Raw genomic sequence first — 16,802 nt, forward strand, 5'->3', positions numbered from 1 at the left:
TTCACCTTCAAAATGAAAGAATTCCTCTGTGAAGTTATTAAACTATTCAACTGTTTATTAGTTATATATATATTTATTCTCTTGTTGGCTTATGATTTGCTATTACAGCTCCAATAGGGGTTGTTACACAGCTTTCCTAGATTCCTGAAAGTCAAATACGCAGAAATTTGAACCCCAGAAATGACATATGTACTGGTACCTTAAAAGACTTGAGAATATGATTGATACCAGTTATTACATTGTTTTCCCAGGTAACATTGCGATTAAATACCACATTCTGTATGTGGCTCCCTCTGCTGGTGTTGGTGGGTCTTATGCTCCTGTACAGATGGTACAGACAGAGTCAAATACTGGAGAATCTATCTGTTAAATATGTTTTCATCACTGGATATGATAGTGGATTTGGAAACCTGTTGGCGAAGCAACTGGACAAACGTGGAATGAAAGTGCTGGCAACATGCCTAACAGAGGAAGGGTGTGAAAATCTGAGGAAAGTGGCATCAAGTCGCCTACAAACAGTAATGTTAGATGTTACAGACAGTAAGAGTGTCAGCTCAGCTGTTAAGTGGGCCACTGATATTGTTGGAAATTAAGGTAAGGTAAAAAAAAACTTTACGGAGCATTATTAATTGTCTTCCGATGTCTACACATTCAAATAAATATCATAAAAACAATTCCATTTAGAGGTGCAAATTTTTAGACACATTAACCCCTTAACGCTCCAGGACATACTATTATGTCATGGTAAGTGCATCGTTCGCGCTCCATGACATAATAGTATGTCATGGAGTAAACACGGCGCCGTTCGCGCGGGGCGCGTTCATGAGCTGTGATAGCTGCTGTTTCCGACAGCAGGCTATCACAGCTCAATGTGCAGGGACCGATCGTGGTGGTCCCCGCAGATTAACCCCTCAGAAGCCGCGTTCAATAGCGATCGCGGCTTCTTAGGGGTTAATCCGCCATCGCCGGCCTGCTACACGATAGCGGCCGGCGATGGTGACTATGGCAACCGGACACCAAACAATGGCGTCCGGCTATGCCATCGACAGAAGCCTAGTGGGTCCTGACAGAGTCAGGACCCACTATGCTTGCTGTCAGTGAGTAGCTGACAGCTCTAATACACTGCACTACGCATGTAGTGCAGTGTATTAGAATAGCGATCAGGGCCTCCTGCCCTCAAGTCCCCTAGTGGGACAAAGTAAAAAAAAAGTAAAAAAAAGTTGTGTAAAAATAAGAAAATAAAAGTTTTAAAAGTGATAAAAGTAAAAATCACCCCTTTTCCCTGATCAGTCTTTATTATTAAAATAAATATACAAATAAACTATACATAATTGGTATCGCCGCGTCCGTAACGGCCTGAACTACAAAATTATCTTGTTATTTATCCCACACGGTGAACGCCGTAAAAGAAAATAATAATAAACCGTACCACAATCACAATTCTTTGGTAATTTCACCTCCTAAAAAATAGAATAAAAAGAGATCAAAAAGTCGCATGTACCTAAAAATGGTACTGATCGAAACTACAGTTCGTTACGCAAAAAATAAGTCCTCGCACGGCTTTATTGATGGAAAAATAAAAACGTTCTGGCTCTTAGAATAAGGTAACACAAAAAGTGAATGATTTATTACAAAAAGTATTTTATTGTGCAAACGCCATAAGACATAAAAAAACTATAAACATCCGGTATCGCCGTAATCGTATCGCCCCGCAGAATAAAGTGAATATGTCATTTATAGCGCACGGTGAACGCTGTAAAAAAAAATAGAATAAAAAACAATAGTAGAATTGCTGTTTTTTTAGTCACCACGCCACCTAAAAATAGAATAAAAAGTGATCAAAAAGCCGCATGCACCCCAAGAAAACTACAATGCATTCCTCAAGGGGTCTAGTTTCCAAAATGGGGTCACTTTTGTATGTAGCGTTTGCTATATGTTTAAAATAATATCTGGCTGCGTTTTTGACCTAGAAAAAACACAGTGAAAAAATGGCAACAAAAATGCAGCAAAATGCTGTATGTGAATTCAGTCTAAGCTGTTCTTTGGAGAGTCTCTCAGGAAGCATGGAAGATTATCCTTGCAGATTTCTTAGAAAAACCGATTAGAATGATGTACATTTTATTAAAGGCCATTTACCAGTCTTTTTGTTTTTCAGGTTTATGGGGCCTTGTGAACAATGCTGGTTTTGGAATTGCTTTGGCTCCTAATGCATGGCAAACAAAAGCAGATTTTGCTAAGGTGCTGAACGTAAATTTACTGGGTCCGTTTGATGTGACAGTGAACCTTTTGCCTCTCATCATAAAGGCACGAGGACGAATTGTTAATGTTTCTAGTTGTGCAGCAAGACTGTCCATCATTGGAGGAGGATATTGTCCATCTAAGTATGGCGTTGAAGCTTTTTCTGATAGTCTCAGGTAAGCGTATAGTACAGTCTAGCATTTTTAAAGGAACAGTGTCATCACAAATTATTTTTTTATATGTTAAAGATGTTAGTGCTTTATTAAAAACGTTTATATTCATTTGTGTGTTTGTGTTTTACTTTTTCTTATTTTTACACTTTTTCTTCCCTATGGGGGCTGCCATTTTTTGTTCCATTTCTGTGTGTGTCGATTAACGACACATACAGACATGGAATACGGCAGCCACAGTCCCATAGGGACTGCGAACGGCTCCCGTCCCATTGACTGCAGTGTACGGCGTCTGTGTGGGAACTGCGCATGCGCCGCTCCCACACAGTCCTATTCGAAATTGGCGCCGTCCGGCGCCATTTTCCTGTGGACCGGAAGTCGCGGCCGGACAGTAATATTACTACATCCGGTCGCGGCTTCCGGATTTGTGCACTTGCACCAGCGGCAGCAAACGGAGCGGACGGGCCGGAGGGAGCCGCGGCGGCAGGAGCAGGTAAGAGATTTCAATGTATGTTCGTGTTTGTGTGTGTTTACTACTGTATGTAAACCTACTACACTGTGGGTTAGCTCAAAAAATGGCGACACACAGTGTAGGAGGTTACATCGTTCAAACCCCTCGTTTATCCCGGCACTAGCCAGGATAAAGGAGGGGGGGATGCTGAGAGCTCACTAGAGCGAGGGCTTTTAACCCAATGTTGCAATGCTGCAATTTTGGGAACAGCTCCATCTAGTGACCAAAAATGGGTAGTATTATAAATTAGAAATAATTTATAATATTTCCTGGACTCGTGCAAAAAAATAAAAAAAATTTGAACAATGTTTAATCACCCACACACTAAATGTTTAATTTTTTAAAAAAAAACATGTTTTTCTGGCAACACATTCCCTTTAAGTCTAAAGAGCGATGGATGATGTAACTGACCCTAATAAGATTACAGAGATAAATTAATATATGAAATCACAAACAAATATGTGAATAACCGACACGTATCAGTGTCAGAACAAGGATCCCATATTTCAAGTAGAGAAGGAGACTTGGAAATGCTTGAAAAAAAGAGTGCCAAGTTATGTCTATAACCCTCGAGAAATCAAATATCTAACAAAACAGAGAGGAAAGACAGACAGTTGAGGACAAGCATACGAGACCGGTAGGATAAAAAGTGTCAGATTCATGGAGATCTGGACGACGCAGCACTAGACATTTTTATAAAAAAAAAAAAACGGTTTCAAAGGTGTACAAAGCCTTTAAAACAGTGGTTTAGTACGGAAGAGGGGAGACTTCCATGCACTGGCGTAGCTATAGCGGTCGCAATTGCGACCGGGCCCGGAAGCCTGGGGGGCCCACAGCCCCCCCCCCGCACCACATCAATAAAAAATTACTATAGTAATAGACTGTACTTACCTTCCTGGTTCCAGATCGCAGCGGAGGTCCTGACGTCAAGCGCTGTGCGCAGCGCATGACGTCACATCGCTATGCGCCGCGCACAACATCGAGAGGACAGGACTTCCGCCGCGGCTGAAGAGGAAGGTAAGATTAGTAGCCCTGACTGGCGGGGTCCGACTCCCGGGACCCGCCAATCAGCTGTTTTGAAGGGGCCGCAGCACTCGTATGAGAGCTGCTTCCTCTTCATTCCGGTCACTTCATTCCGGTCACACTGTGAATCGGTGTCGGCGATTCACAGTGTGAGCGAGTAAGTGAAATGAAGGGGAAGCAGCTCTCGTACGAGTGCTGCGGCCCCTTCAAAACAGCTGATTGGCGGGTCCCGGGAGACGGATCCCGACACATCAGCTATTGATGGCCTATCCTGAGGATAGGCCATCAATGTTTAGGGACTGGACAACCCCTTTAAGCCTACGATGTAGCAGGCTTAGAGGGCCCATTAGACAGCTTATGACGGCTTTTTTTTTTTTTATCAATAAAATGGTTAATGAGGGTTGTGTGTTTTTTTTTTATTTCAATAAAATATTTTTTCTATGTCTTTGTGGTTTTTTTTAAACTATATTACTACCGCCTTAGTAATGGCCGCCGGCTGATTGACAGCATCCATTGCTAAGGCGGGGCTTAGTGTTAGCCGGTGCAGAGGCTAACACTAACCCCCATTATTACCCCGGTACCCACCGCCACCAGGGGTGCTGGGAAGAGCCGGGTACGATCCAGTACTTGACCATCTGTAGTGATGGTCGGCCACTGGGGTGGCCGCAGGCTGGTATTATCAGGAGGGGAAAGGCCAAAAACAGTGGCCTTTCCCACCCTGGTAATGCTAGGCTGCTGCTGCTTTATTGTATCTGGCTGTTTATGAAAAATGGGGGGGACCCCACGTCATTTAAAAAAAATAAATAAATAAATAATTGGAAAGAACGATGTCGGGTCCCCCCCAATTTTCATAACCAGCCAGATACAACACAGCAGCAGCAGGCAGCATTACCAGGGTGGTAGGTGCCACTGTTTTTGGCCTTCCCCAGCCTAATACTACCAGCCTGCGGCCGCCCCGGTGCCTTCCCGTCACTACAGATGGTCGGGTACTGGTTCGTACCCGGCTCTTCCCAGTACCCCTGGTGGCGGGGGGTACCGGGGTAATAATGGGGGTCAGTGTTGGCCTCTGCACCTGCTAACATTAAGCCCCGCCTTAGTAATGGAGGTTGCCAATCAGCCAGCGGCCATTACTAATGCGGTGATAATAAAGTTTAAAAAGATACAAGCACATAGAAAAAATATTTTATTGAAATAAAAAAACACAACCCTCATTAACCATTTTATTGAGAATAAAAAAACGCCGTCATTGAAGTCCTCGTATCCGAAGTCCAACAACCAAACCTGTAAAGAAACACAAACACACAAAAATAATCCGTAACACATAAACAAGCAAAATTATTATTCTTACCTTTCCTGGGTCCAGCGCTGGAGCCGCAATGTCAGCGAGCTGAGTCCTGTATCTAATCCTATCATGTGTGATACTGTCTGCTGGGCCACTGTATCGAATCCAATCATGTGTGATACTGTCTGCTGAGCCACTGTATCTAATCCCATCATGTGGGATACTGTCTGCTGAGCCACTGTATCTAATCCCATCATGTGGGATACTGTCTGCTGAGCCACTGTATCTAATCCTATCATGTGTGATACTGCCTTCTGAGCCACTGTATCTAATCCTATCATGTGTGATACTGTCTGCTGAGCCACTGTATCTAATCCTATCATGTGTGATACTGTCTGCTGGGCCACTGTATCTAATCCAATCATGTGTGATACTGTCTGCTGAGCCACTGTATCTAATCCTATCATGTGTGATACTGCCTTCTGAGCCACTGTATCTAATCCTATCATGTGTGATACTGTCTGCTGAGCCACTGTATCTAATCCTATCATGTGTGATACTGTCTGCTGGGCCACTGTATCTAATCCAATCATGTGTGATACTGTCTGCTGAGCCACTGTATCTAATCCTATCATGTGTGATACTGCCTTCTGAGCCACTGTATCTAATCCTATCATGTTTGATACTGTCTGCTGAGACACTGTATCTAATCCTATCATGTGTGATACTGTCTGCTGAGCCACTGTATCTAATCCTATCATGTGTGATACTGTCTGCTGAGCCACTTTATCTAATCCTATCATGTGTGATACTGTCTGCTGAGCCGCTGTATCTAATCCTATCATGTGTGATACTGTCTGCTGAGCCACTGTATCTAATCCTATCCATAGTTTATAGGGTCGTAGTGCTATACATAGGTTGTCTCCTATACACACATACAATTTTTTGGGGCGGACACATATGTATTGGGGCTATTTCCCCTGACATTTTAAGTCCTTAGTGACGCCCCCGGCTGCTAGTGCGCATTGTTGGGTCATTTAGGAGACCCAGCGATGCAGCTGAAAGCTGCGGACCGTTGGCCATGAGAAGTTTGCGGGGGGGGGGCCCAATAAGAACTTTTGCATCGGGCCCATGAGCCTTTAGCTACGCCCCTGCTTCCATGTGTTACATATAGCTGAATAAAGTGGTATTGGAAAATTGCCAGAGATGCAGTAACTGTGCACTCCCAAATGGTGGTCTCTGATCCAGACTATTAGATCTGGCTGCCTCCTTGGAGACTTTCATCATTGACTATATCCAGATTGGAGAGTCAAACAATAAATACTAACAAACACTCTCCAACAAGGGACGTAATGTCAGGCAGAACCAGTAATGGAGGCCTGCCATGACAGGTATTGAAAGTTAGGAGTTAAATTAATGGTTGTTATTAGTAGAATATAAAAATAGGTGGGGGGGTTGAGATAGAGGTCAGCGTTAGGTGAGAAATAGGACCAAAGGGAGGGGATAGCATAGGGAGTTAGGATAGGATAGGTGGGGAGGGGGGAGTAAGTAGTACCTTATATAAGGTAGGATCCATCATGGATCACTGTCTTGGTGCCTTCAAATTCCAGAGGACAACACAGAGATCCTCCTTCCCATCACCAGCATAGCTACAGCGATGTCTGCTTCCAGCGATGACTTCCTCAGTCGGCTCCAGGAAGCTGAGGCTGATCAAGGGGTAGACTGGTTCCAGGCACAGCTGCAGATCATCTCCACCAGTAAAGCAGCAGCCCAGCTGCCCCCTTTGTTTCCCTAAGTCTGTCGCGCCCCTGCTGCTCACACCCGCCGGAACGCTCTGCTGCTGCCTCTTCGGCCAGCCGCCATGGCATGAGCCCTGCCGCATTCTCGGTGGCGTCCCGTCGGAACAGGAGCTCCGGCCGGGACCCTGCCGCTACCATTGGAAAGTGATCCCTTGCTTCTCCAGTCGGTTCAGCGGTCAAGAATCCAAAGACCCGATGCCGGGGTGGGAGCAGCCCAGGAGCATGGCACTACTGCATAGGTGCCCATCGCATCTAGGTAGGCCCTGGACCCTCGTCCCAATTACCCAGCCTAGCCCACAGAAGACTTAATTATGTGGGGAAGGAGAACCCCTCGGTCGACAGCCTCCTCTGCTGCCCTGATGTCCAGTCCATTCATGTCACCAGATGGGGGAGGGGGCTGCTGAGCCGGCCTGGTGATTCACATACCACCTCTTTACCTCTGTCTACCTGTCCTGTTTCTTTTTCTGCTGAACGTATAAATGTTGGTGTTTCTGAGGGTGTTGGTGCTTCTGAGAGTGTTGCGTAGACTAGTAGTGTCTCAATTGTTATTAGATTTTCAGGATTTGTTAACTAAGTTTATGCCAGCACCCACCCTGACTAACCCAGGGTCAGTTTTCACGGGCGAGGCAAATTCGTCTACCACTTTACCTCTACCTCCCCCCTACGGGGCTCCGTTGACAACTTCGTTGAGGGCCCATGGGCTGGGAACACTTAGGCCTGAGGAAGTGTGTCTAGACGACGCTGCCCGTGGCTAGGTTTATATTTGTTTTGAAGGTCCTTTAGAGGCTCATTTAAAAACAGAAATGAAAGAGAAGATTTGGAAGGAGTATATAGAAATCTTCTCTTTGCTTCCTTCGGAAAAATGTAACTTAGATAAAGTTAGATTAGACAACTCTAAAAAGGATGATAAACAAAAATGGCTGTATCATATGATACCTCAGACCTTTTCTAATTGGTTCCAAGTGTTCACGATTCTGGCTAGTATTATAGGTCAACGAGCCCCCCCAACACTGTTCTTCACTGTTTTGATACATGGATGCTATAGGTCAATCCTATAGGGTTAATGGTGGCATAGCATGGTTGAGATATGTAGTTCCTTATTAGCTCCTGGACCCTGTCTAGTGTGGATAACGAGTCAATCATTTGGGGAGCGATCAGAGCTGACGTGCGACCGAACGTACAACAGCTCGGGTTCGTCCTCTCGGAGGTCAATATCGGATGGCTACAACTTAGAGGGATGCTGTGGAATGGTTTGTTACTGGAACTCCATTTTTACGCTAGAGCGGATCGTTCCCAACATCCTACTCATTCATCTAGGTGGGAACGATTTAGGTGTTAGGACATACAGGGTCCTAATTAGGGACATCAAGTTTGATGTCTTGTGCTTGTGGACTTCATTACCAGGAATCATCCTGGTATGGTCTGATATAGTGGCTCGTCTCCAGTGGAGACATGATAGATCTGTGGGTCGCTTGCTTTATTGCCAGGAATTGTGGGATAGTTGTCTGACACGTTGACTTGGAGTCTCCTGATCCGTAGTTGATACGTTCAGATGGAGTGCATCTGAATGATGTTGGAAGTGACATATGAGCATTAGGTGTCCAAGGTGGCATTGAATTGGCGGTGAAAATGTGGCGGGACTCACATAAGTGAGGAGTCACACATGTTTCGTTGTGGCAGGGACAAGGTCTTTGAGGGCAGTTAGAATGCAGGCCCTTGGAGGACCATCATGGTGCCCCCCAAGTATGGGGGAGATTTAAATGAAGAAGTGGGATCGATGGTTTCTGACTGGGTCTTTGAGATGGTAAGTCTGGTTTTAGGGGTTAGTATTAGAGTCCGTCTTTATTACAAAGGTCAGGCAAGGGACGTAATGTCAGGCAGAGCCAGTAATGGAGGCCCGCCATGAGAGGTGCTGAAATGGGAGTTAAATTAACCCCTTAATGACCAGCCTATTTTAGGCCTAAATGACCAAGCTATTTTTTAAGTTTTTCCATCGTCTCATTCAAAGAAATATAATTTTTTAATTTTTTTTGCGATGACATAGCAGAATAAGGTCTTATTTTTTGCGGGACAAGTTGCAATTTTTAATAGCACGATTTTGGGGTACATAGAATTTGATTAACTTTTTTGGGGGAGAATAGAAAAAAAACAGCAATTTTGCCACACTTTTTTGAGTCCTAAATTCATGCCATTTACCATGTGGTATAAATAACACAATAACTTTATTCAGCGGGTTGTTGCAATTGCAATTATACCAAATGTATATAGGTTTTGTATATTTTATTACTTTTAAACAGTAAAAACAAATTTTTGTCAAAATTATTATTTTTTGTGTCTTTATATTTGAAGAGCCATAACTTTTCGTTTTTCTGTCGATGCAGTTGTATGAGGGCTTCTTTTTTTTTTGTGGGACGACTTTTGGAGTAGATGCGACTTTTTGATGACTTTTTAATCACATTTTTTTAAGGCAGGATTCAAAGAAAACAGCAATTTTTGCCTTGTGTTTGTATCTTATTTTTTACAACGTTCACCATGCGGGTTAAATAATGTAACAACTTTGTAGTTCAGGTCGTTACGAACGCGACGATACCAAATATGTGTAACTTTTTTTTACTTTATTCTGTTTTTTTTAATAATAAAACATTTTGTAAGTGGAAAAAGTGGGTTTTTCATTTTTTTTAACTTTATTATACTTTTTTTTAAACTTTTGTACTAGTCCCACTATGGGACTTCACTATGTGATCCTCCGATCGCATTTATAATACACTGCAATACTTTTGTATTGCAGTGTATTAGTGCCTGTCCATTTAAAGGCATCTGCTAGGCTATGCCTCTTTTAGGCCCCCTGGCTGCCAAAGAGGACACCGACACCCGGCGATCTTTTCGCCGGGTGCCGGTGGGATGAGAGGGATCTCCCTCCCTCTCTCCAAAACCACTCAGATGCGGCACTCGCTATTGAGGGGTTAAACAGGTGAGATTGATACTGCTATCGATCTCACCCGTTAGAGCAGGTCTGCTCCCAGCCCTCAGCTACCAGCGGTAGCTGAGAGCAAGGAGATTTAACGGCTCCCTGCTCTATTTCTTTATTCTGATGCAACGCCATAAAAAGGCTATTGCATCGGAATAAAGCCGTTAGCGTCCGTCGTATAAACACCTATGGGCGGTCACTAACGGGTTAATGGTTGTTATTAGTAGAAGGAGTAGAATGTAAACATTGAGGCGTGAGGTAGATGTCAGCGTTAGTTGAGAGAGAGGACCAAAGGGAGGGGTTAACATAGGGAGATAGGATAGAAGTAGTACCTTATGGGTCACTCTCAGCGCCTTCAAATTCCAGAAGACAACGCCCGCCCGCCCTCCCTACATTTGTGGTCTGGGTAGGGTCAGTAATATTCCTGTCACGCAGCCCGGCAGGGAAAAGGTCTTTGAGGGCAGTTAGAATGCAGGCCCTTGGGGGACCATCTTTAATACACGGGTCACGGAGATGAACGACCACTTAACTAGGTTTATACCAGTTGTGCTGACGTAGGGGTTATCTTTCTTTGGTTTTTGTTCAATGCTCCTTCCACTAGTTTAAACGTTTTGTTTGTCTGGGACTTTTTGTTGAGGATTGGCTGCTTTACGCAGGCCAATTGCCATATTATTTTGCCTTCCAATTGTTTACATTCTGCAAACCAAGACCTGGAAGAAAGATAAACTATCTCCCTTTACATGGTTGCCAGGAGGAATGCAGACACTGGCCTCATGCACACGACCGTAAAAACTCCCGTTATTACGGGTCGTAATTACGACCCGTAATAACGGGCTCATAGACTTCTATTGGCGACGGGTGCCTTCCCGTTTTCTCACGGGAAGGTGCCCGTGCCGTTGAAAAAGATAGAACATGTCCTATTTCAGGCCGTAATAACGGCACGGACAGTCCATAGAAGTCTATGGAGCTCTCGTAATGACGGGTGGCTACATGTGTGCACCCGTCATTACGGCAGCGTTGCTAAGCGACGTCAGTAAATAGTCACTGTCCAGGGAGCTGAAAGAGTTAACTGATCGGCAGTAACTCTTTCAGCACCCTGTACAGTGACTACCGATCAGTATAAACCTGGAAAAAATAAAAATAAAAGACGTTCATACTTACCGAGAACTTCCTGCTTCCTCCAGTCCGGTCTCCCGCCCGTTGCCTTGGTGACGCGTCCCTCTCGACATCCGGCCCGACGTCCTGGATGACGTTTCAGGCCATGTGACTGCTGCAGCCAATCACAGGTCAATCACAGGCTGCAGCGGTCACATGGACTGCCGCGTCATCCAGGGATGTCGGGCTGGATGTGAAGAGAGGGACGCGTCACCAAGACAACGGCCGGGTAAGTATGAATTTCTTTAACTTTTATTACAGAAAGGGCTGTCCCTTCTCTCTATCCTGCACTGATAGAGAGAAGGGGCTGCCGATTAGTGCAGTGCTATTTTGCCGCCAAAAACGTGCCCGTAAATACGGGTGGAATACGGGTGACACCGGACCCATATTTACGGGCACGGGTTCGTAAATACTGGTGCAAAACGGGTGGAATACGTGTGACACCGGACCCGTATTTACGCCAGTATTTACGGGTGGGAAAAAATACGGTCGTGTGCATGAGGCCTGACTGTGCCACTTTTATACTCATCCAGTGGTTTATTAGTATGTGGATGAAAGCTCTGCAATGGGCACTAAAATAAGCATTTTTCCACCACTTCACCATCACTACAATAACTTTTTTAAATATGTTACCTACAAAATAAAATCTTATTTTAGTGTGGTCCAATATTTGAATGCAGTTTGTCCCATATCCTGATGGATTGCGCCAAATAACTCCAGTTCGGACTCTGGTAGTATTTTTATTCAGACTATGATCAGGGCCGTATTTGGAGTTGGTGCTGCCCTAGGTACTTTTAGTGCTGACGCCCCCGATAACACAGCTTTTCCGCCGCAAAAATCGCAACATGTGCTATTTGTTGCAGGTTTTACCTTCTCAATGAATTCAATGGGGAAAACCTGCAACAGAAAACTAGCGATCCCGCAGCATATATTGACATGCTGCAGATTAAAAAAACGCACTGCAGGTCAATTTATGAACGTTTTTGTTCGGTGGATTATTTATGCAGCATGTGGATGAGATTTGTTCAAATCTCATTCACTTTGCTGTTACTGTATTAAACTGCTAATTTTTCCCAATGAAAACCTTTGAATAAAATCTGCAGTGCTTATGCTACGCGTGAAATTACCCTAAAATTATTGCTCAGTGCTACCCCATTAACATTCCCTCCCCTGCCCCCCACATGAACACTGGGGCCCATTTCCCATATTATTAATTAGGTCACAGTTTATAATTTTTTTTAAAAATAATTACGCCCCATCGGTTAAATCAGTACATTAACCTACTTTTAAAAGCCTAGCATTACCAGGGTGGGAAGGCCCGTTGTTTTTGGGCTTTCCCAGCCTAATAACACCAGCCTGCGGCAGCCCCAGTTCCCGACTATCACTACAGATGGTCGGGTACAGGATCGCACCCGGTGCTTCGCGGCACCCCTCGTGGTGGTGGGTATTGGGGTAATAATGCGGGGTTAGTGTTAGCCTCTTCAGCGGCTAACACTATGCCCCGCCTTAGTAATGGACGCTGTCTATCAGACAGCTGCCATTACTAAGGCAGTAGTAATAAAGTTAGAAAAACACAGACACAAAGAAAAAATATTTTATTGAAATAAAACCCCCCACACAACCTACATTAACCAATTTGTCACTGCTTAGTTTGCTGAGCCTTGTAAGTGGCACAGGATCACCCGAGATGCGCCAGAATTTTGGCGCATCTTGGGTGCGTGCGCCACTATAAACCTAGTGCAAGGACTCCTTCATATACAAAGGAATCCCCACGCTGGGATTTATTAGCCTCGGCAGGCTGAGGAATAAAATTTCTGTTGATACAGGCCTGAACTAATGGTTCCCTTGCCTCACCGCCCGCTTTCAATTGTATTAGCTTTCTAAGGAAACGGATACAATTGAAGACAGTACATTACATTAGACAGAACATTTACTTACCTCACCTGCTGCGGTGCCCTCCTGTCCTGGTCTGTTGTCCATCCCCCACAGTGCTTCTTAGACTAAGTCTAAGACACGCCCACTGTTCTCGGATTGGCTACAGCTGCTCATGTGAGAAGTTCTGGCCAATCAATTAACAGAGAGCTTGTCTTACAGCCTGAGGAGCGCTGGTGAAGTGCACCTCCCCCCCTGCCATGTGAGTGACAGGACCACTGGTCTGTCATGTCACAAGTTAACTTAAAGGGATTTTAGAGACATTTATTACATATCCACAGGATATGTCATAAATGTCAGATAGGTGTGGGTCAAAGAGGAGGGACCCGCATCTATCTCTAGAACGGGGCCCCCTAAACCCCGTTCTACCGCTCTGTGTTGTAGCTGAATAGTGTGATTCCCGACCATGAATAATGTAAACAGCGTAGCTCGCTAAGCTACGCTGTTTCCGTAAGTCCCACGGAACTGAATGGTAGTTACGTAAACAGCGTAGCTCGCATGCTACACTGCTTCTGTAACTGCTACACACTACTATGGGAGTCACGGTGGGACCTGCATCTATCTGACATTTATGACATATCCTGCGTCTAACATCCACAGCCGCGGCCCGTCGTTCTTACCTGCCCCCCAATGGGCGCGGCCATGGATAAGTGAGTGACGGGCGGCATCTCCCTCCTGAGAGACGCTGTCACTCACTTCCACATCGCTGCACTGGTTCCCGTAGGGTGTGCACGCGCGCTTGCGTCTGCCATTGAAGGGCCAGTGCACACACATGAGTAAAATCTGTAATTAGCCCATGATCACCCTGGACTATAAAAAGGGATCTGCCCTTTCACTCATTGCTTGAGCGCTGTTGTGTTTACCCATGTTAATCTTAGAAAAATGGTTCCTTAGTGTTATCCTGTTCCCGTTGTTCCCGTGCCTTTCTACCTGTATCCTGTATCCCGTGCTATTTTTGTTCCTGTGCCTTAGAGTGTTGGAGTCATGTTGTGCCACATATCATGCCTGCTGATATACACCACGTCTGCTGTCTGCAAGTTCATCTGTAACGAGCCTCCGTTACTGTCTGGACTATCAAAGGTACTCTTGTACTAGGACTGTTATTTGGCTAGCTGCTACTCCACTACGGCGGTGCTGGCTAGTGGGTCCACATAGCCATGGATCATGACACTGTGGATATGTCATAAATGTCTCTGATGGGAAAACCCCTTTAAGAAATTTAAAAAAAAAAAAAAAAAGATCCTGCAGCCCGCCCTTCCCCCTGCTGGATGCCCTAGTCACTGCACCCCTAGTGCCTAGTGGCAAATATGGCCCTGACTATGATTACTGAAAAACCTGATATCACAATGGCTTTTTCAGATGATGGAGCAGAAAATCTGTTCTTGATAAGGGGGTGGTCTCTTGGAGAGTTTTCACTGTCTTTGGAAACTGTTGCGTGTGAACTTGAGACTACGATTTCAGGATGGAGTAATACTCACCTTTATATATGTATCTTCTTTGCAGAAGGGAGCTTCGTGATTTTGGAGTGAAGGTCTCGATAATCGAACCGGGTGCTTTCAAGACAGAAATGATCACGAAAGAACTTCATTTAAAGAATCTAGAGCGTCTGTGGTTGAATCTCCCTTCACAAATCAAAGATTGCTATGGTGAACAATACTACCAGAAATGTGAGTTAGTCAATATATTAGGAGAAAGGTTTCCAATTTCCATCCTACAGTTCTGAAAGTGTAATGCAAAATGCATAAGGAATAATATAGGACTGACAATGTGTCCAGAATTATTGTATAGCCATGGAGAATAATATCACTTACCTTATAAAAGTCATGCAATATGTTTTTATGTTTCAACTAAGTCAATATTGTGTGGTTTATGTTCGTTTTACTTATGCACACAGATGCCCAGGGCTTGGTTTATTTAATTGGCATTACCAGCCACAAACTCTACTATGTCACGGACTGTATGGAGCATGCCCTGACTGCAGTACATCCCTGGACAAGATATTCTCCCGGCCTGGACAGCAAGCTTTATTATATTCCTATGTCTTACTTACCTACTGTCTTATCTGATTATTTACTGTGTCGATCATCACCCAAACCAGCACGTTGTCTTACTTAATAGATACCTCAATCCAACATGACGTAAAAGGTCACATCAGTGGGGTGATTTTAACGGAGAGTTGCGTTCATCTGACTATCAAATCCACCCTAAGACCCATTCATTCTAAACAATAGTGGCAGTTTCCGTTACCTTTCCCCACTGATGTGGCCCTTAAAATGTTTATGATTGTGGTAAGTTTACCATAAAACCCCCTATAATATATATATATATATATATATATATATATATATATATTATAGAATGTATTTCATTGCCTTTGAAAATCTATACATCTGAATAAGGTTGTTTCAGCAGCAAGTGCATGGATTATTGTGAAGCCCATTCAAATGAATGGAACAGTGGCAGAATAATCTTCAACAAATCTGTCGCATGTGAACATTAGGACTAGACTGATTCTATATTTCACTTTCCATTTTAAAATGTCTTACGGAAATAAATAAAATGTAAATGCATAAAATGTTCTTGTAATTGGGGCTTTTTTTTATTTTTGGGCTCATCCTGTATTCAGGATTTATGTGATATGGATACAGAATACACTCGTAATGCATTCCTATGGGACATGCATACCAAGCCATTTTCAGACAGTGTACAGAATATTTTATGCATAGTCTTCAATAAAAAATCACGGTATCGTCCTTCGGATACCATAAATTGGACTGTACTGCTTTAGTGCTTCTAGGTAGGAATACAAGTACGCATCAAGTCCGCAACAGACAGTGCATGCTGTGGACACAACCCTATGGTCAACAGCAGAGTTTTCCGCAACGTCTGCACAAAGATAACTAAAAGGGTGTGGAAACCAATGGACAAACTGTCTGCTGCAGATTTCCACTGTGGACTGTCCGCAGCGGAATTCCACAGCAATTCCGCCACGTCAGAGCCTGCCCTTACTGTGCGGGAATTGGGCTGCGGTGCAGATTTTTCCCTCCGCAGCATGCTCATTCCATTGTGGAGAGGAAGCGGAATTTCACTGCAGATTTCAGCCTTTGCAATGCAAAAACTGAAATCTGTGGCAAGTCCGCTGTGATATCTGCAACATCTGAATTACCTGTCAAATATGCAAATGTTGCTGCAAATTCACAAAGAATCTGCAGCAACATTTTCGGCGGAAAAATTCCACCACGTCTGAACATGGCCTTATATTTAGCTCTACCTGACAATCTTATTAAATCATTATAACCCTCAAAAGGACTATTAGGTTAGGGTAACACGGCGACTTTGGTCACGCAACAGTAAGTCGCACAACAAAAAAAGGTTTGCGATTTGTCTGCGACTTGCTGTCCCTCGACTATTTAATGATGCAATTTGCTTGCAAGTCACATGCGATTTAAGCTTTTTTTGGGTGTATTTTGGATGTTGCAAATCCAAAATACACCCAAAAAAAGATAAATCGCTGACATGTCACATATGAGTCGCAGCTCACGCGACTTACATTAAAGCCTATGCAGCCAAACTTGCACATGACTTGCGATCTGCGACCAAAAATCCAGTTACAAGTCATGACCTATTCATAATCATTACTTGCAATGTCACATTGCAATCAACCAGAGTTGCCATGTAGCCCTAGCCGTTTTTTTGTAGATAGATTAAACAATTTTGTGCATAG

The 16,802-nt window shown here is 44.1% G+C and overlaps 1 pseudogene; it reads left to right on the forward strand.

Annotated features, from left to right (window-relative positions):
* Positions 1 to 281: 281 nt before the first annotated feature.
* LOC142740754 (retinol dehydrogenase 7-like) lies at positions 282 to 15,382 on the forward strand (annotated as a pseudogene).
* The last annotated feature ends 1,420 nt before the right edge of the window (positions 15,383 to 16,802 follow it).

The sequence above is a fragment of the Rhinoderma darwinii genome, chromosome 2 (assembly GCF_050947455.1).
Source record: "Rhinoderma darwinii isolate aRhiDar2 chromosome 2, aRhiDar2.hap1, whole genome shotgun sequence".
Taxonomy (NCBI): Eukaryota; Metazoa; Chordata; class Amphibia; order Anura; family Rhinodermatidae; genus Rhinoderma; species Rhinoderma darwinii.